The following is a 27,110-nucleotide window of genomic DNA, read 5'->3' on the forward strand; positions in this document are numbered from 1 at the left end:
AATCAAAAGCCTTCAAATTAAAGGCAGTCAGAGAATATTCCACAGCATCGAAAACAGAAAAAATGTTAGAAGCTGGTCCAAGTTGATAAAGGAGTGTGATAGGGCACCAAAAATTGGAAAACACCTTTAACTAAAAAGAAGATATCAAAAAGTGCTTGAACTATTTTTGGTACATTTTTAGAATAAAGGAATCAGACACTTGAATCCTCTGTGTTTCTAATATTTTTAATTTCAGCAGAATAAACAAACTTAGTTTTATTGTTTTATATCCATTAACAGTAAGAGACATTTTAATGTTTTGACAACAAAAAAGTTCAAAAGTTGTCGCAGGTCAGGTGTAATTTTTCCCACTGAGTATTCAAATCTCTTTACCTGGTTTCAGCTTCCAAAGTCATTTTAGTGGTCCTGCAGTATGATGCAAAGCGAGAACAATCTATATTATGATGCAAATACAGAAAGTTCAACTCAAAGTGGAAGTAAAATAGAAAACATTACAATTAATTGGCTCATGTAATAATTGAAATGTCCGGTGTTTTGTCTTTCTACATTCAAGGCTGGACCCCAATTGTACTCTGCAATGGCATAAAATAAACAAAATTTTTCTTCCTTATAAATTTACATGCTGGATCCTTTCTCAGGCCTTTATGCTCTCATCTTCACGGCAGTAACAAGACAGTGTCAAGAACTCTATTTTCTTATTTTTCAATCCATTGCTGTTGGGTGCCATATGTACACATGGCTCCTGTACATGTCGTTAATCATGCTCACTCTCCTAGGTTAGGCTGTGGCTCGTTACTCTCCCTCACTGCTTTCTACTTGTCTTCTAATCATGCAGACTATTGGTGAAAAAGGGGAAACCTATTCAAAAGAAAATAAAGGGAACTGTGCTGCAGACAAATTATATTCCATCGCCTATCTTTAGTGATCATCTACTCCTACAGGTCTGATTGTTCTTTTCCTGAAAGGCTCCAAGATCTGTTTCCAGAAATTCTTTTTCCAGGTCCTTGCTAGACAACCCCTCTTAGATCTCCAGCAGGCACCTCCCAATCAACGATTTCCCTTTTTCTCAGCTCCAGCCAAGCCTACATCCCCTCTCTGTTCTTTATCTGTCAGTCCCATCACTTCTGTTGGTCTCACTACCAACCTGGGAAGCAGCTTAGCTCCTAATTCTTCCTCACTCATGACTAAACTAACTGCTAAGAAGTTTTATTAATTGTACTCATGCAACTGATATCCGAGGGCTCATTTCTCTTTGTCTGTATTCCTATTATTCATTGCAACTTTTGTCACTTTATTTTTTGCTTGCCATGATGACATTAACCTCTTTACCTTGATCCACAATCACTGCTTTTGGTTTTCAAAAATTCTGTCACAATACACAAAATTTCCCATATTCACCATTTGAAAGAGTATCTTAGTGATTTAGTAATTTAACTGCATTCGTATTTTGTGCAATCATTGTCACCAACCATCTCATCTTATACCTCATCTTACAAAACTGAAACTTGATAAACCTTAAACAGTAGCTTCTCCTTCTTCCTTCCCTAGTCCCTGGTGTCACCATTCTATTTCCTGTCCCTATGAATCTGATGGCTCTAGAAACCTCCTGTAAATATAATTAAAGAGCATTTTTGTCTTTATGTTTGGCTTATTTCACTTAGCATAAGTGAAGCATAAGATGCATTCATGTTGGAACATAAGCCAGATTTCCTCCTTACAATGGAAAAATGTTCCATTGTAAGCGCAAAGATCACATTTTGCTTATATGTTTGTCTGCCAGTGAATGTGGGGTGACTCACACAGTTCAGTTACTGTGAAGAACGCTGCAGGCTGCAGGGAGCCTGGCTGACTTACAACTATGTCTTCAAGGTCCCGGTACAAACCCAGAAGTGGCATTGCTGAGTTATTGCTAATGATATCCTTAACTTTTGGAGCAACTTCTATTCTGTGTCCCATAGTGATGACGCCATTTTATATGCATGTGGACAGTGTGAAAAGCTTCCAAATTTCTCTATAACACCACCAATATTTATTAATTCCTAGGATATTCATAGTAGCCACTTTAGTAGATATGAGATGTTTCACTTTGGTTTTTATCTTTTAACTTTTTTCTATTATAATCAGAATGATCTCTAATAAATGTAGATGATACCATAACTAATCTGTTTAATTGTTAAGTGACATTTTTTTTTGCCTTCAAAACAGTCTGGCCTTCTACCTGCCTCATGAAACTGGCATATTTTCTCCCTTCCCTCCTGTCTAGCCTTCCTCTGCTTTTTACTCTTCCTATTTAGTCCATCTCTGCTCTCTACACACACACACACCCCAAGCACCAGTCACTCTGATTTTCCGTTCAGCTCTGTGACGGTATTACCTGTTCCCACATCTCCAGTACTGCCTTCTGATAGACATATTTGCTTCCTTATCATCTAGATAGATCCAGTTTGTTATTGATGTCTCAGGATAAACTGCATTTTCTCTAGAAAATGTTTCTGGGATGAATTCCCTCTGCCAACTGGCATCAGTACCCACAGCATGCTCCAGAGTGCTCAGTCCTCACCCTGACACAGCACCTACCCGCATTCTACAACCGTCTGGGTACTGGTTTCATTTCCTCTGGTCCTGTTAAATATTGTGGCTGTTCTTCAAAAACATATCTTTATTAATTTTCATCTGTGTGTAATACACTTTGATCTTATCCAGCCTCCACCCACCCTTCCTTACACCTTTTTGCCTGAACACTAAAATGTAACCAGTGTGACTGAGGACCTGAACATTTAATTTTACCCATTATGATAAATTTAAATTTAAGCATGACTCTCGGTTACCGTGAAATTTTAAAGTATGTTTGGAACAACGTGAGCATATGAGTCTACTTTCTGAACCGTAATTTTATGGACTAGAACTGTCAGAGAAAAGTATACATGTGAACTGAAGTGTGCTACAAGTATTTATAAAAGGCAATCTGGATTTCGAAGAGAGTGCAAAATAAAGAATATGAAATATCTCAGTAACTTTTTAGACTAATTGCATGTTGGACTATTAATATGTTGCTACACTGGTTTAAGTCATTTATCAAAATGTTTTGTACTTACAATTCAATTGGACTTTTTTGAGGGGGGAGGATTACTACAAAAGTTTAATTACATTTGTAGCTCCTTTTGTGTTTCTGTTAGCACTGACCTAGACTCTAAATTCTGTTGGTAGAGGAGTCATGATTGCCTTATTAATTTATTGAAAAAATATAATATTCAAAGTTTCTGCTACAGATCTATTCATTAACTTAGAATTGCAAACATTAACTCTTTTAATCCTTCTAGCCAACCAGTAAGTATTATCACTATTTATCTTGTGTGTATAATGAAATTGGCACAAGGAGATTAATTCGCCAAGGTCACACAGTTGACCTTGTGGAGTTAGTCTGTCTGGGGACACAGTCTGCCCTTCCAATAACTTTGTATGCAGTCTTCTGTTCATTCTCATATTACAGAGACTAGAGAAATAATTACTACCTGACTTTTCCAATTAACAGCAATATGCAAATACTCTTCCATCAATCTGTTTATTCAACATAAGTATTAATTGAATTCTTGATGTGAGGTACTGTGCCGGGTGAGACGGACTCTGATATGAATGAAACAAATGTTTTTCTTGTCAGGAAAGTCCCTCAGATAGTGTTAGTGGACTCATCTAATGAAAGATGATAACAAAGTGTGCTATAAGCACTGATAAGCTACTGAGAACACATACAGGAGCCACCGTCCCAGCACGGAGATGAGGGATGTGAGACACTCCAAGTGAGAAACTGGGAGTGGCGAGAGGGTGGCAGTGGTGGGCACTGGGCACAAGATGGCCACAGGTTAAAACCAGCCTGGTGTTTGTCACTCATAGACTCAGCTTTACCAACACGAGGCCTCACTCTGGGTGATGCCGGAGCAGAGAAGGCAGGGAAACAATGACCAGCAGCCTGCTGCTGTACTCCTGTGAACAGATGCGGGATCTACACTGAAGCACGCACCAAGCGGGGTGCATAGCTGTGAAGGGACAGATCACTTCAGAGATGTCTAAGGGTGAGCAGACCCAATCTGATGTTAGACTGGAAGAAGAATGGGCTTTGTTGCAGATGTTCTGAACTATTTATTTGACTCACAACAACTTTGCTTTCTGTGCTAAAGCAGCTCCAGACTTTCGAGTTGCCCACGTGTTCATAACCGATCTTGCACAAGATCCTGAAAGCATGGTGAACCTGTTCCCTGTTTTGCAGTCTCCTGTGGAGCTGAGGTGCCTGTCTGGTCTGTTTTGGCAAGTGAGCTACAGCACAGTCTTCTGGGAGGTTCTTCAGGCAAAGCTGTAGTTTCTGTAAAAAAATAAAAAGGTTCACATGGCTGCCTCCTCTACTGTGTGTTTTCCTTAAATGTGAAGTTGATGCAGTTCTGCTCTGGGGGGGACACTAACTGACTTGTGGAAATATAGCTGGACATTTTTGGGGATATTGAATCAATACCACGGACACCCCACCTACTTGGAATGATAAAGAATGAAGTTTCATTTAAATAATCGCAAATTGAGTGTTCTGTTACTTATAGCTGAGCACACGCCCATATAACATTGAGTTAAATGAGACGAGTCAGGTGTGTTCCCTGCCATCTGATTCAAGCAATTGGATGATGGTTCAGGAAGCCTGGGAGGAAAGGGGGTGAACAGGAAATATGTGGAGCTCCAGGATGCTATGCTAAGTGTGCTGGCTGTGTGTATATCCAACTGAAAAATAGATCATTGATACGCATGCGCAAAATTTGAGAGAAAGTTCTGGCCTGACACAGATCTGAGTCATTAGCACATTTGTATCAGCTTACCTAGAGGGATAATGAAAGAAAAGTATATCGCATATAAAGTCCTGGCTTCCACGTCCGGTATAAATACCACGACATGATTCTAGCCCTCACTTCAGGGTATGGACAGCAGGAATGCATGTGACTTCCAAGCTTGGGGTAAGGCAGATGTGCACTGCATGTAGACTGGAATAATTCAAGAAAGAAGGAAATCTATGGTCTGTATTTTGGTTTGAGTTTTCCAAAAACAGATCTAAAAATAAAGATATAAGTACTTACTTAGGAAATGATTCCAGAAATGTGGATATGAGAATGGAGAAATGACAGGAAAATAAAGGAAGTTAAAGAATGTGTTATCAGGCAGTTACTACCGCAAGTGACGGAGCTCTGCCCTGCCGGGGAGATTACAGGGCCATTATAGAACACACCCCAGACTCAGGCATCACAGGTGGAAAGAGCTGGATCATGTGCGTTTCAGTGTCTGGAGACGCCTCCTCCACCCCCTGCAGGAGACGCAGCACTGGTGGTGGAAGGTCTCTCCAGTATGTGGATACAGTGTCAAGGTCCAAGGGGTTGGGGTGAGGCATCAACAGCCCTTGAGATGTCACATAATCAAGGCCAGGAGGGCCAGAGGATGAACACGGGGCATCTATGAAAGAGACAGGAGGGAGGCTGAGTGTGAGGGAGGTTTCGTGAGTAAATGCAGTGAGTGGGGTGATTCCCAGCATCGCAGCGGCCTTCCAGGCTCATAAGATGGGGCTCTTTGATGCACTGACCTGCCTTGCATGTGAGAAACGCTGGGCTACAGAAGAGTAACTCCTCCTTCTGCTACCAGCTCTTAATTCCCAGCAAAATGCATTTTCCTCTCTTTTTAAATTTTTCTTACAGTACTGGGTATTAACCCCAGGTCCTTCACATGGAGCTATATCCCCAATCTTTTTTATTTTTTTTTTCTTATTTTGACACCAGGTATTGAATAAATACATTATATTAGAGCTAACTGCAAAACACAAGCAACTTTAATTGGCTATTCTGAAACATCTCATGTAATTTTCTTGAGAACTCTTCCGGCATGGCATTATCAGAAAATGTCCCCTCAGCCACTCTACTTCAGCTTCTTAGTTGCCAGGTAACAGATCCTGTTACAGTTCCAGTTGCTTCCGTCTCCTAGAAACCATTGTCCTCCGCGATGCATAGCTGGTCACTATGATGCACATGGTAAGAACCAATCCCCAACTGACAAGGCATTCTGCCTCTCTGCTTGCTTATCATATAAGCCCTAGGCCCCCAGAGATTAGCGCCTGATATTTAGGGAATGATTCCAACTAGTACCCCTTGATGTAAATAAATCTGCCTCCAAATCCAGGTGTCATTTCAGTGTTTCTGCTTGCGTTAGCATGATAGTCTCTGAGATGTCACTGTAAGATTAATATAATGGTAGATTCTGTTCCAATATAAAACAAAACGTGAACAGCAAAGAATGACTTGTTTTTTAATGGAAACATCTCAGTTCCTCAGTAGCACAATTGTTTGCATGCTGAGTACATTTTTTAAAGAGAGAAAATACAAAAACTCTTAGCACATTCTCTCTGAATAACTTTTCTCAAGTGGTGATGAGAACATAGTGAAGTCTTGTACGAGTTAAGCAACTGTGATAAACAGCTTCTAGAAAGTTGTGAGTAAAGAACATTAGAATATGCATTGTCTTCCAGCAGAAATGATCATAATGGAAAGTAATACTGAGCTCCTATTTTCCAGCTTAAAACAAAGCAAGAACCAATAAAAGAAAACATAAATTTAAAGAGCATAACATCAAACAAGAGAGGCTAGCATTAGGCAGAGCCAGAAACTATGAGGCTGAAATCAGAACCCTGCTTGTTCTGTGTTGACGCATTCCAAAAGTGTTCTTAGAAACAAAGAGGTTTTTAAAAATATTCACTGTATGCCCTATTAGTTTCTCCTCAAAATGATGTTGACTCAAACTTCATTTAAGAGACCCACTGTTCAACTTTTTACCTACTAACTTGATAAGAATGGAAAATTTGCATTCTAACTGAAATACAAAGAGAAAAATTGGTAAAGGTTTTTTATGTGTACTGAGGTGTTGATATGCTCCTAGACCACATCTGCAGGTTACACGCCTGTGTTTCAGTATGAGCTTTCTGGAAACAGCACATTTCACTCTAACAGTCATTACAATGGTAGGAAACGAGGGTAGCATAGCAGGCCATAGAAAGGTACATTTGGAAAGGTAGATCTTTTCAAATTCTGTGCAAATTTTATCCAGACCTGCAGAATTGTTCCTAGAACAAGGTTTTCTGAGACAAGTATTTCAAAATCTTAGTTCTTTTCATTGTTACATAAAAGAATGAATTTGCTTGATCAAAGAAGTGTGGGAAATGATTTGTCCCATGCAATCCTCTTGCAAAGTCATAATGGCTTTAGCAGATTAAAGGTCCAATGGGATTCCATAGTAACTATCAAGGTTAAGGATTTTATTTTACTTCCAAGCTAACAAGACAGCTTGTCACCTTTTCTTGAATAGTGGCAGAAGACACAAGACTACAGCATCAGAAACAAAGAACTTTATTGTAGCACCGCAAGCAAGACAGGTGTCCTGTATGCATTGGGCTCTCTTACCCCCGGACACCCTGGAGGACATGTACGCAGTGGGCACTAACAGATGCTGTACATGCAATAGGTTTGCAATGCAGCTAAATCCACTTTTAAACTTGGGAAATACATCTGTATTCTAACAAGCTTGCTCTTCTCCCAGAGTGAGACATACCCCAAGGCTGCCTCCTGCAAGGATCCTTACTACATACACAATTATAAGAGAAAATGGGAATGAATAACCAGGATCTTGCAATCTTAGCTTATCTGACAAAATATACAGGGATGCTCAGGGACCGTATTAGGATTCTTCCAATAGAAAAAAAACCCTGTTTAATCTAATTTAATTCATAAATTCTCAGTGTCTTTGAAAGACAGTAACATTCAAAGGAACATAGTTCAGGGAAGTTCATTTCTATTTCTTTATATTTTTAGACTCCACTCTAGGGGAAGTAGGTTAAAATATTTCACTTCAAATTCTACTGTGTATTTCTTTTTAAAAATAGTATCAGTATAAGGGTGAATATTCCCAACAATTCAACTAGGGAAACAGATTTTTTTTTGTCTAGCAGTTACCATTTCCTTCCCAGAAATTTGTCTTTGAACCAAGTCTGGGACTCATATATGTCCCCCTCACTGAAACTATACGATAATCACTTCCAAGACCAAATAGGAATGATTATAGATTTCCTGGTCATTAGTTTTAATTCTAGTTGTATCACTTGAGTGGAAGCTCCATTGGATTTTTTCCAGAAGCTCTGTCCCATGTTGCCTGGTCTTTATCTTTCTCTAAGTGTAAAGAATACAATATTTGAAAATACAACCCCGTTAGTCAGTTCCAGAGATCAGTCTTTTGGAATGAAAAAGACACTTACGCATGATCTGGCTTTGCAAAACTCGTGTTTATACTTATGTTTTATTTGCATCTAAATAACCCCCCAAGCTTCATGCAGTCATGGTGGGAAGGCTTTTCAGAGGTGGCTGAATCTAGAGTTTGTGAATGATTCACGGTCCAATGCTGGGATTAAGGGTGTGAGTGCTACATCCATCCTAGGGCAGGCAGCCTGCACACAGTATAAGGGACAAAAAGAGGATCATCTGCTCCTTTCCTTTGTTTGCCTTTGCTGTCTTCTGTTACCATGAACTGTTGCCCCTCTGCCATGTGCCATCCTGCCTTGAAACCAGGCGATTATGAACTGAAACCTCTACAAACTGGGAACTAAACCTTTCCACCTTTAACATTGAGTGTTGTGTATTTTGTCTCAGCAATGAGAAAAGTAACTAAGACAAATTCCAACCAAAAATAGTAATATATTCCTCTCTTTTCTTCTCTCATTAATTAACTGGGATTTTTGAGTATTTTCACCATAAAAAAGCAATAAGTATGTGAGGAAATAGAGATGAATTTTAATATCAGACAATCTATACAGGTATTGAAACATCACATGGTAACCCTTAAGTGCAGTTTTTATGTCTGTATGTATTAGTTAAAAGAATAAGGTTTACAATTCAAAATTTTCACTTCTGTTTCAAACTATAAATGATCACTCTCACATTTTTCTGTAAAATATTTTACATATTCATATAGAAACTATGCTTAATTGCAGTTGCAATATGTTATCCCCCTGAAATTAAGGGTGCTGGGCATCTGTTTGCTCATCTTATAATTCTGAAAATGGAATCTGAATCAAATATCCATGTTAAATCATTAGCCATGATTCAGCCTTACATACTGTGGGACCGAACGCAGTTTTCCCCTGGAGCTGCTGAATCATTGCAAGCTGTTGGAATTTTACAAAATCACTGCATTTTGCACTCATTTAACCTGATTCTTCGTTGCCATTTTCTTGTTAGGAAATTGGGCTCTGTCTGAATGCACAGCTGGTTTGGCTTTAGAAACCTCACATTTCTACCCAAATGATCAAGCTGGCCATACAGCCAGATAAACGTGTTTGCTTCCCTATATAAGGTTCCCCAATGATTCGATTTGAGGCTGAGTTTCTTTGAGACTGCCTCACCAAATAACAATGAGATGAGAGGGACTGTTACCCTATGAGCTGTCTGGGATAGGACAATTTTTAATAAGACAGATGGCTCTGGCTTCCCATCACATGTTCTCACAGTTTTCAGGATTTTTTGATATTGTTGTTGTCATTGGAAGGAAGTGAAACTTAAGAGTCTCAGAAACTTTTACATTTTCAAGTGAAGACTTATTTTTCTCATTTCTCTAAACCTTTTCTGATCTGCCCCTCTTCCCTGGTAAAAAAGAAAATCAGACTAGTTTTGAAAATAGGAAATTAATCAGAGAAGGAGAAGGCTTTCCAGATGAATATAAGTTTTCCCCAGTCAAGGAGAATTAATCCATGCAATCATTAGGGTGGAACCAGGATGAATGCTTTGATTATTTTGTGTTACTCTCATGATGGGAATCCAGTCACAAACCAGAGACAAAAATCTTACCCTCTTGGAGCTTACATTCCAGTAGAGAGAAACCAATGATGAACCACAAAAGACTATTAGACAATCACAAGAGCTAAGGGAAACAAAAGAAAGCAGGAAGAGGAGCACGATGGGAGGCGGGGAGAGACTGTCAGAAAGAGGATCCACCGAGAAGGAGGCCTGTGAACAAGGATTTTGACAGGGTTAGAGACACGGCCAGCCAGAGCTCTGGGGAAGCAGATTTTAGCCAGAAGAAACTGAATGGGAAGTGAAGAGTCCCAGCTAAAGGAAGAAGTCAGAGGAACGAGAGGCAGGTGGAGCAAAGAAATGAACAGGACTGACAGGAGCTGAAGTCAGGGGGGAGGCAGATGAGGTAAGCCATTGTAAGAATGTTGAATAAGGACATTCCTAATGTTCCTGGGGTTTATAATAGCAGGGGGAAAATAAATAACTATGATAAGGTGAGGTGACTTAAAATTCACAAAATACAGGGTGCTGTACATCACAGAGTGGTGGGTCCTAATGCATGCTGGGGCCTCCTCTCATGAATTTATGCTGAGCTCTGTCTGAGGAATTTGAATTAGATGGATGCAGGATTTGGTGCTGGGTGGGTAGGTGAGCAGCAAGAACAAACAACCCTTCTGTGAACACACTGGGAACTGAACAGGAGTCGCATGGCTAAAGGGAAAGAGCAAGCTGGGCAGCACAGCAAGTTGAAGCCAGAGACTAGAAGGTAAGTACGTCATAAACCTGGCTTCGTGATTGGGTTTTACCTGGGAGCCACCGAAGATTATAAACACGGAGAGCAGGGATCAGTTTGTCTGATGAGGAGTGGGGAGCAGATTCTAATGAAGGGGAAAATTAACACACTCCTGCAGAGATATGGGGGAGATGATGGTGCTTCTGGACTTCATGAGAGTGGTCAAACAGAGACGTGAACACACTGCAGATATTAGGGACAGGCACACATAGGATTGATTGACTGATTGGATGTTGGGTTGCGGGGGGGGGGGGTTCAAACAAGGGGACCATCACAGATATCCCTCGGGTTCCTGGCTCCGGCAATCTGATGGGTGGTTGTGCCTTTGACGGCAAATAAAGAACAACGGAGCAGTAACAAGGTCAGAAATGGTCACTGGCTTTCTGGTCATTGATTGGAAGTCAAAATAGGATTTGCTGTATATTTTATATATATATATATTTTTCCTATAATTCTTTTCCTTAACTGAAAAAAGTTAGAATCTAATGAGGTTATTCCTGAGGTGACTGAGTTTAGTCTGGACACCTTACCGCAGGATCCTCCTTTGGAGGTAGCATTCCCTGCATGCCTTGGGCAAGTCTGAGTAGGTCTGCGCCTCCTGAGACTGGAGAGATGCAAGATGCGCATAGCTAAGCAGGTGGCGCCATCTTCAGGCCGGTGGTGGGAGCGCGCAGCATCCAAGCGGAGGGAAAGGCAGCCTCGCCCCCACCCCGCCCCACTCTGCACCCAGGGAGCCTGGCTCCATCTTGTTTGGTAATTAAGAAGCTGCAAACATTGTCCCTGCCAAGTCCGGTTTGCAGGCAGGCCCTTTGTCTTCGCGGAAGAGGTGAAGGCTGGCAGCCGATCTTCCTCCAGAATCATCCCAGGATGAAAGTGCCTGCGATCAGGAAAATGAGCCCCGCTGGGAAGGAGGAGTCTGGAGAAGGACAGGGACCTGCTGGACTTGAGGTTTCCTGCTCAGTGCCCAAGGTCCCTGGGGCCTTTCCAATTGCATGGACGTGTGCTTCTTGCTAGGGGCTTCGCTCAGTGGGACCCAGTGGGATTTAACTCTTACCCATACGGAATGCTTTGCAAATGTGAATGCAAATGCTTTTCAAATATGAAAATTAGGGGGAAAAATCACTTGTCAGATTTTGTACTTAAGTTTTTGATATAGGAGATGTAGTCTCATAGATGTTGGCAGTCTTCACTTTAAAAAGAGAGGTTTATAAGGAAGAAATCACTATTATATCCGAGCTAGCCACCTCGGGAGGAATGACAGAGCTCACTAAATGACTTCTCTGTTTAAAAAAAAAAATCCTCTCCAGCTGTGATTATTCTAGTTGAAAAAGTCCTGCCCCTTTTTGTGCAGAGTTTGGCTACAAAAGCGCGTGCATAAATGTATTTATCAGAATGTGGTAACCACCTTCTGAGGCAGGACGCAGTGTTTAACACACAGCAAGAGCTCGGCAGTCACCCGACAGTGACAAACACGCAGGATTTTCATGGAGACAAACGGTTTCTACCATTTACAGCCCTCTACTTGTAACTGGTCTCCTTTCCTAGACCATCTCTCTTACCAGAAATGCATGCCTGTAGTTGAGGAATCTTAACTCCTAGAGTTCGTTTTAACCTTGAAAGAGGTAACATATTCATCTGAATTCCATTTCTAGATAATTCCATTCTTGATATTAATTGACAGATTTTCTGAAGTTTAAATAGGGCAAATGGGAATGAGATGAAACATATGAAATGTGTAATAAGTAATGTTTAATAGGAATTAAGTGTTTGCAAATGGCCGAAAGCTTTGTTTATATTATCTAAATCTTCATAACAATCTAGAGTATTTTTTATGCATGGGTACTTTTTACTATTAGTGTCTTATAGAGCAGGGAACTAAAATATAGAGAATGCTGAATAATCTGGCCAGTCTTCTAGTGAAGCTGTGGAAATGAATTCTAAGCCAGGCATTCTCTCTTTCAGGTCAAACAGTTTAATAAACGCTCACACTGCCTCTTAAAGGGAAACCATCCACAATAGCACAGACAACAGAAAGCCCCGTTCCAGAATCATGCTGATAGTCCCAGCTTTTGTACTAAAAGTTCAGAATTGAAGTTAGAACCTGGAGTGATCCCCTTAGGTGCAGGAAGTTCTTTCTTCTCATCTCTTGTTATAGTTTGCTTTTGGACACCTGCTCCTCTCAGCCAAGTATTATGCAGTCCTAGAGGTAACTTGGAATCTGGTGTTTGTGATTGGTTCATTGTCTAGTGCTGGGATTGGTGGTGTGAGTGATGCACCCACCCAGGGGTGGAGCCAGCATACAGTACAAGGTATGAAAGGGGGTGTGCTTTACCTTTTTTTTTTTTGCCCTTTTTGTGGGAGACAACTCCAGTGACTCCCTTTGAATCCAGAACAATTGCTGTGACTTTGATTACTTGGAGACTCATTTCCTTATACTGATATGTAAAAGGCTGGCTAGGGTATTTCCTTCTCTCTTCAATTGGTTCTGAGCATTGCAAATAAGTCTAGCCGAGGTGCTAATATGCAAAGTCTATAGCCATTAGACAGTCCTGTTTCCTCGCACAGTGCTCTCCACAATACAGGATTAAGCAACGAGATGTTAGAGCAAATAGCTCTGGCAATGTCAACTGGGTAGAGCCTCAAGATAAGAGGCTATAACCCCCCAGGGCACAAGAGTTTGCATATCATATCAGAAACCAAAGTGATAGCACCCCAAAACAATTCCACTGCTACCTTAATTGTGTTATGTAAATTGATCCTTCTGCATATCTTTATCTCCACAAATTACAGAGATGCCATTCTTGTTCTTGGTCAGCCAGCTCAAGTTACTCAGTAATCCCCCCCCACACATCTTCACTGTCATTCATCCCTGAACCACCCCCCTTTCTTCAGAAGATAATAAATGCTGGGAGAGGCCTAGGATCCAGGCCTTTGCAGGGCCTCACAAGGATTGCACTTAGGACCCCTTGGCTGCCCTTAACTTGGAATATGTCTTGGTGTTTTTATTCTCACCGTGGGTTGCATTGGTGATGGTAGATTGGAATTAACTTGCTAGGATTCCAATGATGTCTCGATGGGATTATAAATATAATCTTTTGGATTGTGAGGAAAACTAGAAAGAGGATTACAATACTTGGGTGACTGAACTCGATATTTGGGTTTACAACCTCCACAAACTGTAAGCTAATAAACCTTTCTTTTCTTCATTTTGGGCATCAGGTATTTTTTGTCTCAGCAAGGAGAGAAAAGTAACCAAGACACCTCTTGATACTTCTGTACTGGCACTGCCTGGTGGGAAGCCCTGGGCAGGCTACAATAATGTGGGTTGTTGTGATTTGATACAGTGAGTCTGAAAGAGGTTGAACCTCCCAGAGACAATGGCATAGGAAGCCACAGTATTTACCATTGTTCTCTTCACAGTTTGTTCTGGGATGAGACTCAAAGACAAAGTTCTAATCTCTGAAAATGAAATTGATAACAAATGCTTAAAACATACAGAAGGAGCAGAAATGTGTGCCATGCCTCAGCCTGATAATCTAGCAGAAGCAGAGGCATAAACATGGCGTTTCAGGCTCACAGGAAGTGGACATAGTCAAGCCTGCAAGGAGGCTGGAAGGCCAGTCAATGGAATGGGCAGCTCATGGGCAGTGTCAGCCTCAGAGTTAGGTCCAGCAGTGGACACCAAAACCCTGGTTCTAGGTTCAGCATCACCACAGACCGTGTGACTAGGTCTTGGTTTCCTCATCTGCATAGTGTATTTTACTAATAATAACCATTGCAGTGGTTCGTTACAAGGACAGAACAGTTTTATTCACATAAAATGCAGTTCATTGTGTCTCATTGAGAACTCAGAATGATAGCTGATAGTAGATATACTTGTTTTAAATAAGAAAAAATTAGCCATCATTTTAGAGACTTAAATATCATCCAAATCAAGAGACCTTGTGGAGTGTTAGGTCTTGTTTTGTAGTAGTGAGAATTGATCCCAGAGCCTCACGTGTGCTAGGCAAGTGCTCTACCACTGAGCTACATTCTGAGCTCATTATAAAGAATGTAAATTATAGTTAAGAAGGAATCAAAGAGCAAGTTTCTGTTTCTCTTTCTCACTGGTGGAAAAAGAAATCTCCCCAGTATTTATAGAAAAAAAGTACACAATTTGGTGGGCTTAGTGGAGACAAAGTAGAAACAGAAGAATTCACAGGGAAGGAAAGGATGATGAATACAATGAAAAGGTAAGTAGGTTTCCTTAGATAGTAGGGATAGAAAAAATAAATGATTTCAAACCATCACAAGAATTCCATTAAAACTACATTAGCTATAATGTGTACTGCTCTGATATGAATAACTGTAATGGTAGCTGCTCTAATGGAAAGGCTGAGATATTAGTCACACCACAAAAGAAGTATCTGGTTCATATCACAGTCCAGTGGTTCCTTGTTGGGCTGCTGTATTCCAAATAGTATGAAAGATCTAAGTCCCTGCTATGCTGTGGATCTACCACCACCACCACCCCACCCCCCCGCCACATCTAGCCCTATTGGCCCCTTGCAGAGACTTCTGCTTCAACCAATAGGAAAAGAAGATGACATGGAATATTGGAGGTGAGGAATTTCATAGGACAAGCCCAGAAGTGCTGCTAATTGACTCATTTCCACTATGTAGGAATCAGTCTCATAGTTATATTCCCAGTCATCTGGCACATCTTTTAGTGTGCCTAAAAGAAAGTGATGTAGGTTTTGAAACACATCACACCTCTGTCTAAAATATCTTTATTCAAAGTGACTGTACTCTTTATTAATACAAACCAATACAAATCCATAGTCTAACTAGAAACAAGATAAAATTGAATTGTACCTGAAGATTTAGGGACAACTAGACTGACTCTCTCTTATAATTACAGAATAAAGATATATGACTTCATGTTTATGCAAATCAAAAACTTCTTTCTCAGGAAACCTTTCTAGTATTACTTTATAGGAAAAATAACTGTCTAAATTCTTAATCTGTATTAAGACACACACACACACACACACACACACACACACACATATATATCCAAACTTATTTGCTGTTACCAATATAAGGTAAAAATCAATATTTCCATTCTGAAATTAAAAATGTAAATACTAAGAAAAGTCTCAACTTGCCCAAGATCATAGAGACAAGAAGTGGTAGTCAAGATTCAAACTAAGGTTCGGTTATAGAGCTGTCAGATTCTGTCATTCCTATAATTTCTGAAGACTCTTCAGTTCAAAAGTCCTTCAATAGACCCATTTGGTATTTAGCCCATGTTTTGAAAATTTTAGTCCACATAATGAGCTGTCTTACATAACACCAAAGTGCAAAAGCCCCAGACAAAATAACTTGTCATTTCTCAAGACTCTATAGGCCGGAGGCCTCTTCTTTTCCACTCTCCATAAGCCAGAGTCATTCATGAAGTTGTAACCTATGTGTTTGGGCTGGTGGGAAGGTCCAGAAGGTCTCTCTGGTGTGCCCTCCGTCCTGGTGCTGTCATCTGTGACATCTGGATTCTCTGCATACCCTTTCTCTGTGACCTTTCCTCCTCCAGGTCCTTTCTATGAGTCCTCATTTTCAAGGATAATCTGGACTTCTTATGGCATGGGGCCATCTACAAAAGGGGAAAACCTGAGTCTGGCCCCAGAATTGGCTCAGCTCCCTTCTCCTGCATTCTATTGGCCAAAGAAGTCAACAATCTGACTTAGATTTAAAGGAGTGGCGAAGAAGCTTTGTTCCTGATGAAAGGAGTGACAGAGAACTGGCTCCCGACATGGCATTCTTTGTGTGAGTGGCACTGTCCTCTCTACACTCCCAAGAGCAGGATCTGCATCTTGTTGATGTTGCCATTTGTTCTCATTGTCCATACAATGGCTTTCAAAAATATCAGTTGATCGGCAGTTGTAAAAGGACATTTCATTTTTTGTAGAGAACAAGCAACCTGGAACACTCTTGACAGAACACAGATCCTCAGGGCATCTTAAGTCTCTACTTGTGAAATTTAGTAAATTTTTTTCCAGAGTAGCTGTGGTAATGCACCCTCTGTTACCCCTCTCTTTTTGTGCTTACCTTACTCCAGATGTTCGTTTGTCTGCTTGAATTAAAATACAAACTTCCTGTTGGAAATAATGGTAAGTGATGTATTCAAGATTCAGGACAAGGGGCTGGGGATTTAGCTCAGCAGCATAAGCGCCTGCCTTGGAAGCAGGTGGTCGGTCGTGAGTTCAATCCCTGGTATTGATAAAAAGAAAAAAGAAAAAAAAGTGTAAACAAGATTCAGGACAAATGACTATTTAAAATTTACAAGGAGGTCCAGGGATTCAGCTCAGCAGCATAAGCACCTGCCTTGCAAGAGCATGGTCATGAATTCGATCCCTGGTACCAAAAAAAAAAAAAAAAATTTACAAGGAATTAATAATCCCATGGAAAGATTCTACTGGAAAAAGTTCTGTCTACTTTTGTTGGGTATCTCTTATAAGAAAATTAAATTGCCCTAGTATTTGCATTACAAATCTCTTGGCTCTTACATTATCTATTTTGAAGTACAGATAGTCTTGGCTATGTGGTATAAATCCAAACTTAAATTGCTTCCTGATTTACACAGGGTTTTTGGTAGGTTAGGTACATGTACACACAAGCCAATAAATAAGATGAAAAATAAAAGAGAATAAAATTGTACAAGCATAAATGAGTAAGACTGAATAGAAATCAGCAATTAAGTGATCTTATCAGTAAAACGCAGGGCTGTCTCTTAAGAAAGTGAAATAGAGTTGTTAAATTTACACTGCCTTTCTTTATATTACACACACAGAATTGTACATATATGATCTGCTGTAGTAGAAGAAATACCTTTTACTTCTATTCAGGGCTCTTTCTCTGTGAAGACCCCTGTAAGGAGATAATGGCAAAAATTTATGAGGGTTAGATCTAAGAGCAAAGGCCTGGGGCATATTCCTGGAAAAATAAAGATTGTTCATCTGGGAGTTCTCTGTTCCTTTACTACCTGAGAAAAGATGGAGCAGTAATTGACATGCGGTTCTTGACAGATGTTGACAAGGGCAAAACATGTAACTAAGCCCCTTGGAGTTTTTTTTACAAAAGATGGTTATAATGCTTGTCTCTGTGTTGTGCAACCTCAAGAGTACAGTCAAATGGCGCCCCTTACTCTAAGTGCCAAACAGGCATCCACGCAGATGCTATAGGACTCCATCGGCGTCTGGCCAAGGAGTACAATTCTCTCATCTCACATAAACAGGGTAAACTTCAGAGACCACTGAGTGTAAAGTCATTTTGATATATGGTATTGTTCCTCTCTCTTGAAATAGACTGACTGCTATGGAGAGAAACTGCAAACAAAATTTCCCCTTTTGCCTCTCAGCTTGCATCTAGATGTGCATTAAAAACTATAGAATTTCTTGTTTTGCTCTAAAATAATATCCACATTTTGTTTGACAAATATCAGGATGATAGAAATATTAATAAACACGTTGTTAAAATAGCGTTGCACAAAAGTATGAATTACATTTAGAGAAGAAACATTTTCTTCATATTTGCCTAATGTCCAGATGAAAAGTTGGAAAATTGGCAGTCATGCAGATGTTCTAAATACCCAGATGTTCTGTAGAGGGGATACTTGGCAACAAATGGAATTTTGTTTATTTACCCATCTGTTTCATTCTAGGTTCGTTTGGTAGAAAACTGAAGAAAAATGGAAATTACATGCATGCATATTTTACTTTTTAAAAGTAAAAGTCAAGCAAATATAGTAATACTATTTTCACATTTCAGTTCATGTCTGCAGTAGTAGATTAAGAATTTCCAGGATCTTAGTGAAAGAAAAATTGTTTCTGATAAATAAAATAACATATTCATTTGATCTCACTACACCCTGCATTCTTTTCTCATCTTATACCGCTCTGTTCTTTACCAAGCGAAATAATTTGAAATTGTAATTTGTTTTGTGCTTGACTGTCAAGTTTATTTCCTCTCCCAATATTCGCTCCAGCAGCAGGCTCTGTGTTTCATTATCAGAGAAGAGGTACGGGGGGGAGAGGGGGACATAAATAACCATGCGTCTTCCTTAATTTGGTTTCCAAAAGCTTAAACTTGCAAAGAAGAGCATGTAGTTACCATATGGAAAAAAAAAGAATTTACTCTTTTTTGTACTCACAATTGTACACAATTAAGCTGAGCAGTGTAAACAGAACTTAAACTATCACGACTGTGTCTGTCGGCTTAGGTGGGTTTCCGTGTGCTGTCCACATAATTAAGTCCAAAATTGCCCCTTCATCTCACATCTGCTATGGATTCTCTTCACTGGACATTTAAGCTGAAGGAGCAGTCCTTATTATTTACTTACTCCCTTACCCGGCTTAATTTTTTTTTTATTTTTAAATTATTCACCACCAATTTTATCTTTCATCGTCCAGAAAGATAATATGCATGAACTAGCATGCATGTAAAAAGTAACTCCATGTCTGCAATTAAGGCTCCAGTCTTCTATCGATAAATCCTTTTATTTTAAATTTTTTCATTGGTACATGTTTGCAGTACATAGTGCATACATTCCTTGTGGGGAGCTGGTACATGCACATAACACGTCTTAATTCTTTTTACATCCCCTTTCCCTTCCTCCCCACTCCCTAAATCTTCTTATGGTAAACAAGAAAAGAGAAATGGTGGAGCCCAAGTTAACTCTTAAAACATCTGCCCAGAATGACCTGTCATTTATACTCATAAATACCGGGGCGAAGTATGTCATGACCACACCTGGTGTCTTATGGGGAAAGTAAAAATCGTATCGCTGGGAGGAACCTCACAGGAAGAAGTCCAGGAGGGAGAGGCAGTAAATATTTTTTAACCTCAATTTAACTTACTAAGATTCATTGTTAAGTACACAATGATTGCTCCATTAATTGTCTTGCTGATTTTTGAGATCCTTGAAGGTATCTTTCCTATATTCCTGATTTAAAGTAGTCATCTTCTTTTTAATGCTTATCTTTCAGCAATCATGCTTTTCTGGATGCCAATACTGTAGATGTTTTCTCTCTATTGAAACTGCAAACTTTTTCAAATCATTCACTTCTGCCTTTTTCTACTAATTTTCATTACAGAGCTGACGAAAAGCAGCCAGAAGTACCTATGCCACAGCCTGAACATGGGCTGCCTTGAAATTTCCCTCTGCCAGATCAATTTGTCTGCCATCTTTATAGTGAACCTTACATGAAGTCTTAGGTCATGAGCAAATTTAGGCAAACTTTTTGCCAGAGTGTAATGCACATGACTTCTAATATAATTGCCAGTAGAGTCCTCATTCTCAACTGAAAACTCATGAGCCTTGACCTTACGGTCCACATTCCTATCAGCTGTTTGGCCGTCTGAGCTCCAATCAGAATGTTTCATCAATCTCTGGTTACAGAATTCTGAGGCTTCTCTAGCTTGCATCTCCAAACTTTACTAAACTGCTCCTGCAAACCAGTTCCAAATGTTTTTAAAACACGTGGTCAGCTATAGTCACAGCAATGACCCCATCCTGGTACCAATTGCTGTATTAGTAAGTTTTCCTTACTGCTGGGACACAATATCATCCTCCTAACAATTTAAGAGTTTTTCTTGCCTCATAGTTTGTAGAGGACTCAGTCTGTAGTTGGTTGGCTTCAAGACCAGAACAAGATGGCAGAAGAGTATGGTGGAGGAAAGGTGTTCATCCCATGGTAAAAGGAAGGAGAGAGAAGGGAGGTGTCAGAGACAACAATAGAGTCTGCTTACACTTACAGAATCCCACATGAGTATATTGTCTCCAATGATTCTGTCATCTTCCAAATACATGAAAGTTTTGGGGGACATTTTAGGTCTGAACCATAACACACATCACAGATCTGATTTTTCCATTTGGATTTGAAGAAGTACCTCCATATCTTCCATGGGCTTCTTTCATGAGGAAAATCTTAGAGGGAAGCTATTGGAACAAATGATGGTCTTTATCATGCAGTTGGTCTCAAGGCGATGACTAGTAGTCATTGTCTATCTGATCTAAATTCTTCTCAAACTCAGCTATTGTCACTCTAGTATGTTTAAGTGCCTTACCTGGTAATATTATCTGAATTTTTTTTCCTCAGATATCCAAGCCATTGTCATTCATGTATTTCTCAGGATATATAGATGTACATGTTTCCTCACCATGATAGTAGGGCAAGGGGTTTCGGGAGATGCCCAAATGGGTGACTTGAATTCCTCATCTATTTGTTCCTCATTCTCTTGTATAAAAGCTGTTTTATTTTTCTTTTGATGATCAGAGTATAAAATTGCCAGAATAGTGGATGCTTTTTCTAGGCTCTGGCCCAGGGACAACAGGAATTAAAAATTCCCTGATAAACACAGCTAATAGTTCCAGCCTTCCCTTCCTCTTGCTCCTAAATGAGTGCTTTCTTTTGGGAAATAGCGCTTCTAACCTTGAAAATAGTTGTGAGAATCACAAATCCCCACAGTGTGCCATTAGGTGATATGGCACATGAGACAAACCCTGCACCCATCCTTTGAACCCAGATCCATGAATTATTCCAGATCTACTAAGGAACACAGAACTGTTTAGAAATTTGGTTTAATGCACATACTATCCTGAAGGATGGTACCCTAACCTTGTCATGGGTTGTGATGTGAAGCTTCAGTTATGACTTTAAAAGGAAGTTTCAGGGCCTGGAATATAGCTCAGTGGCTTGGTGCCTGCCTGGAAAGCACAAGGTCATGAGTTTGATTCCCAGTACATAAAAAGAAAAAAGTTTCAGCACTGTTTAAGGATGGCAGCTTCTGCATCGTGTGTATATAAGTTTAGTAGATCTCCTAGTTATGGGTCCAGGGTTCCAGATAGTGTGACTAAATTAAGATTAGTGGGTGCCACATTGTCATGAATCTGTTTCTTTGCTATTAAACAGTTTCACTGTTGGATACTATATTGTCTAGGATCTGCACCTACAGATCAAAGTACTCCATAAGTGCCTGGGTAGCAGAGCTTGCTAAGGTTCTACAGAAGCACAGGCAAACTTAAACTTGGAATCTATCCCTGTGATGGTGAACCATTAGCCTTTCTATGACCAAAGAGGGCCACAGTAGCTAATTTACTTGAAGTTACAAGTTGGCCTTAACAAGGAATAGTACCAGTCCAGAGGCCTAGTATTGAAATACAAAGGCAGAAATAGTTATATTGGCCTTATTAATGGGTATCCATGCCGATGGGTCCATGTGAGTCTCATTCATTGTCACTGTAGATGTTCTGTTGGTGTGTCCCATGCTGGTATTGGGGCTGCCAGTAACAAAGAATGGCTGACGTCAATCAGGCAAGTCATTCTGCAGATTTGGCCACTCAATACCTGTTCAATGGTAAATGCTTTCTAATAGCCAGGAGAATGCAGCCCACGTATTCAGATATAGTCACTCACCCATTTCCCACATGGCTTTCCTCAAATTTTGCATCTTATTTTCTAGTCCCTCACCTTCCAAGCACATAACAGTTCATTGCTGCATATAAATTTCCAAATAGTCTCACTTTGGGCTACTTCAACATCAGAAGGGAATCAGATGTATTTCTCTTAGCTCTGCTCATTAGGATGATTTTTTTTCTTTCCATTGTCTTTAATGCAATCACTGCCTATTTTCATGACATAGAAGACTATGTCATATTTCGGTCTTAGACTATATGATTCTCTCATTCCAGAGCTATCTACACCATATGCTTTAATTACAGAAAGTCTTAAAAAGCCTTTTCACCACTGCCTTTCTTGTGCTATAGCATGGAAGTTGTACATTTTCTGTTTGTATTCCTTTCTTTTACATCTATTTGATAACCACTATAATTATATATACTGAGCAATAAACAAGAAATATACATCCTATGTGAAGGTGTCAAATTTGGAAACATTGAGAAATGTATTTATTCGTGTGTACATTTGCATTTATTTGGCATTTTAAACAAATATGTACAAGCCTAATCCTTCCTTTTATTAATCTCTCTCATTGTTTCTCTATTGGGTCTCCACTCAAAAAACCAGGTAGCTAACATCATAATCTATAGTTAGTAAAGACACATTATGACCATGGTTTTTGTTATACAGCAAACCAAAACTGATGAATAATTTCTATGAAGGGATTAAGAATTAGTGGTGCTAAAGCCTGTCAATACTCGGTTTCCTTCATATCTTGAAGTGACTTCAGGATGCATGAGTACTTAGACTTCTTTTGCATAGTCTGAGAAACTACAAAGGGTGCAAAAACATGAAGAAGAAATTACAGGGAGACACATTGTGATGCAACAGAAATAAAATTTTAGGATAAAACTATACAAAATTGAATGGGCTTTATCTAAAGGTAATGAGAGTTCAGTGAAGGATTAAACACTCACAAAGATAATGGAATGCTAACTGACTAAATTTTAGGGGTTATGAACTTGGTAGAAAGAAGAGAAATTAGCAAGACAGCAGAGCTCAGTGACAGGAGCAACAGGTCAAAGCTAGAGCTGAACTTTGGTGACAACTCTGCCAAATTATACCATTTTCTCCTCTATAAATGGGAATAATAATAATAATAATACTTCTCTTACAAGGTTAAGTAAAGATCTAATAAAATATGTGATTAACAAAATGCCTAGTGCATAGCTTTTTTTCTATAAAACTTATTAAATTCTGATTTTACATAATTAAGTTTTATGAAACTGCCAACAATTGACCTTTTTTAAATACCGTTAAGATTAGAACTTTCATGTGATTTACACTGATATTGATGAAAACGGGTTTAATTAAATCCTCCTCCCTAATATGTCTAAGATCCTAAAGTTCATATTTAGGAAGTGGTGTTTATATATCCTTTGGTTTTTAAGAATTCCTTGTGTTTTGTATACTTTTTTAATCTTAGTGTGATAATACATAAGTAAGAATTCTCCGTTTTGGTTGTGTACAATTCCAAGTGACTAGGATGACCTCTGATCTAGGTTCTATGGCCTGGGGGAATTGTTGTACTGGGTAAAATCCCAATACCCAGTGGGATTCCTGAGCCCATTTTGCCAACTGGAAAGGAGAGGGAGGAGGATGGAAGGATAAAGGAATCATACTGTACACTGTATCCTTCATTTCCTAGTCATTTGCCCTGACACAGCAGATTATTTGGGGAAATTTAGACAATCTTGTTAACGGATGCTTTCGATGTCAATTTACTCTTCGTAGGAAGCTGAGAATTAGGTGGGGATGTGTTGATGTTTTTGTATATAAGAAACTCTCTGTAAACTTCTAACAATTGTTGCAGGTTTAGCGTTTGTACTCCCCCAGAGGCTAAAATTACAGTTGTCTCTTATGAATACTTTGAGCTGCTCCTGAAGTCCACATAGGTCCGTTTGAGGCATGTACAGGTATACTTTAAGGCAATCTATTTCCTAACATAAGTAAGTGTTTGGTACTTTAATTATAACTCATCAAGAAAGACCATCTATTTACCTGTCTGTTGATCAGATTTGCTAAATCATGGATAGAAGAAAACTATGAATGCCAACTATACTTAAAAGAATAACAATAATTTACTCATGCAAGAAAATTATAGAGTATACATAATAAGCTCTGGTGAATACTGCTTTAGCAAACCAATTGGATGTATCAGTTACATGATTATTGTAGAACTTATATTTCTGCCACTGATATTAGGTAAAAAAAAAAAAAACCCAAAATGATCTTATTACCTTGATTTTTGAAAACACAAAAAAGACATTAAATAGTTTAAAATTTTCTTCATCTATCAGAGTAACTACTAGTTACTTGCGGCTTAAATGCTGGTTTCAACTTCAATCTATTTCTTCCACAGAGATATCACTGTTATTGTAACAATTTGCTTCTATCTGAAATGATGAACATGGGTTTGTTTTACAAGACAAGTACTTAGGCCCAGGTCTGAAAATTAGAAAGGGTTTCTGCAGCAGCACAGCTGAGCAAATTAAGTCTGAAACACTTAGTCAATTAAAAAAAAATTTTCCCCATAGATTAAACCAAAAATTAGTAGGAACTCTGTAAATCAGCATCAGAGCCGAGATCTAGAAGAGGGAAAAAAATACCAAGAAAAAGTCATCACAGCCAGTTGTTGGTCTAGGAACATGGTAGCAGACGGTTAGAGCCAGAAGTCACATAATTAGCTAAGAGTCAAGGTCCAGACGACAAGGCACAATCACACAACTGGGCTGCAGTTCCCAAGAAGGGGCTGGAAGCCAAGAAGAGATACCGAGTCACAGAACCCAAAGGGCAGTTAAGGAAACAGCAGAGCTTTTTACATTCTGCCCTTTACAAAGGCAGCGGATTCCTAGTATCTGGGCCTCTCTGATGGCAAGGTCAGAGCCAGGACAAGAATGGACTGACTGAGAGCTGCACTGCCCTACAAGATCAGGAGACGCTCTGATTCCCCCCAGCAGGGAGTGTCATGGTCCCTGAGGGTGTAGACAAGTCCGTGGAGACCAGACAGACTGAGCCAACCCACTGTCACCACCAAGGCTTTCTTCCCTCCCCTCCCCCCCATCTTTCAATATGGCAGAAAGAGAACCAGGAATCTGAACTGCTATGCCAGGCAAACCTTGATAATATTCTCCTTTAAATAGTGTAGCTTGTATTATGTTTAGTTAATGGCATTAGGTCGTTGAATGCAGTTTTGTCCTCAGGAAAGTAAAGCGTTGGCCTATTTAGCTCCTTGATTCAAACCAAAGAGAGAGAAGCAACAGGCGAAACAGAACTAGCTTAACTGAATACATGGTTTGTAATATAAAAGCACTCCGCAACTGATTTCCATGTTTCACTGTGCGCCCGCTTCCTTTCCCTTGGCCTCTCCATGGTTTTTCATCCTGCTAGCATTTTGGGAGAATAAACAAAAAAACTGAGAGGGGCCACCAGCTCATTCTCATCTTAAAATACTATCAGTGCACACTCATGGGTTCAGTCATTGAGTTCCCAACTTATCAACAAATGGAACTTCGCACATTTCCTGCTCGTGATTGTATTAATTTAATGATTTTCTCAGACAGGAAACTTTTATTCTGATAACTATCAAATTTTTCCTCTACCTAACTGTATTTTAATGCTCACTCCCATGGTTATCTCTTCGAACAGCGGAAAACAGTATCAACACCTTTGTCTGTTTCCTATTTTTAGAGCGAGTTTGGTCAGTCTATACAGTCAGATGGTTTAAATTTATCTTCGCTCCCATTAGTCATTCAAACGCGTCATGCTCTTAGTCACTTCTTTGGGTGGTTAGTTTTCCATTTCATGATGGTCAGCCTGAAGGGTGAAGGCAGCCTCTCCAGGGACAGCTCCTCTGGGCGGGTCAGCTACTTTAATCTATAGACGGAAATGGTTTGGCATGTTCCTTAGAGATCCATCTGCGTACGTTATCTGTCTCTTTCATTCCATACCACCCTTAGCCTCAGATGATTAGTTTTGAATTTCTTCTATTAATCATACCATCCCATTTTAGAGAATAGTCCTATGATATGTTATTATCCCCAGAATTTAGCTGTATGACTGGCACATAGTCAGAACTCTATATCTACTTAATAAATACACAATTAAAATGATCTAAATGTTACTGGTAAGGATTGTTTCCAATATTTTCCTGAATGTGTAAGATTTTTTCTTGTCTTTAACATCTCTTGTTATTTTACTTTGTTTAGTTATGTTGTGAATTAGATTATATTAGAGTACAGTCTCATCCATACTGGCATTCATATGTTTAACTATACATAAAATCTGTTTAGATCCGTGCTGAAAGTTATTTTGGCTATAGGATTTCTGGCTGGAGAAGTGACTTGAGAAATTACTTCGTGTGATTGCAATATTTTATAAACTTTGAATCTGACACCTAAAGGATTACAAACTCCAGATTCTAACAGGTATGATTAAGAATTTCAAACTATTTTTTTGTTCACACCGTATTCTTTGCTCATAAATATGACACCATGTGGTGTGTAGTAGTCAATTCTTTATTAGGACCCAAGCATACATTTTTTTTCTTGCATCGGAAAATACAGCTGCTATTTAAATGATCTTATCTTCATCTGTGGATCAAATTTTGCAACTCGCCAGCTCTCCTACGACCTACTGATAATTATTGAGGTTTCCCATATAAACGTTGTAATTATAGAGAGTTATAAGTTGATCTCTTAGAGTTTTGAGAGCCATTATAGATGAATAACCAGCATCCATCTGAGCTTCTTGCTGTGGTCTCTTGTTTGCACTGGGCTATTCTCCTTCCTGCTTTTGGAGTACATGTGAAATTTTGAAGTTGGTCACTTGGTGGCGCTGTAGTTAATAGCTTGATTTTCTTATAGATTTTTTCCACCGGTGCCTGAGCTTTTGTTTTTAAATTGCAGTTATATAATATACATATATGCATCTTTTATAATTCTGCTGCAGGTGAAATGATTTAATGGCTCGTGA

At 39.4% G+C, this 27,110-nt stretch overlaps 1 long non-coding RNA gene across 1 annotated transcript in view; it reads right to left on the reverse strand.

Moving 5' to 3' along the window:
• Positions 1-2,063: 2,063 nt before the first annotated feature.
• The window catches only part of LOC134478327 (uncharacterized), a 47,283-nt gene continuing 22,236 nt past the window's right edge, over positions 2,064-27,110 (reverse strand). The window contains exon 3 of the long non-coding RNA XR_010050913.1: positions 2,064-4,357. This is a non-coding gene — a long non-coding RNA (uncharacterized LOC134478327). The remainder of the gene's footprint in view (positions 4,358-27,110) is intronic.

Source organism: Cavia porcellus, unplaced genomic scaffold (genome assembly GCF_034190915.1).
Source record: "Cavia porcellus strain 051 isolate PalLab524CR breed Dunkin Hartley unplaced genomic scaffold, mCavPor4.1 scaffold_12, whole genome shotgun sequence".
NCBI classification, from domain to species: domain Eukaryota; kingdom Metazoa; phylum Chordata; class Mammalia; order Rodentia; family Caviidae; genus Cavia; species Cavia porcellus.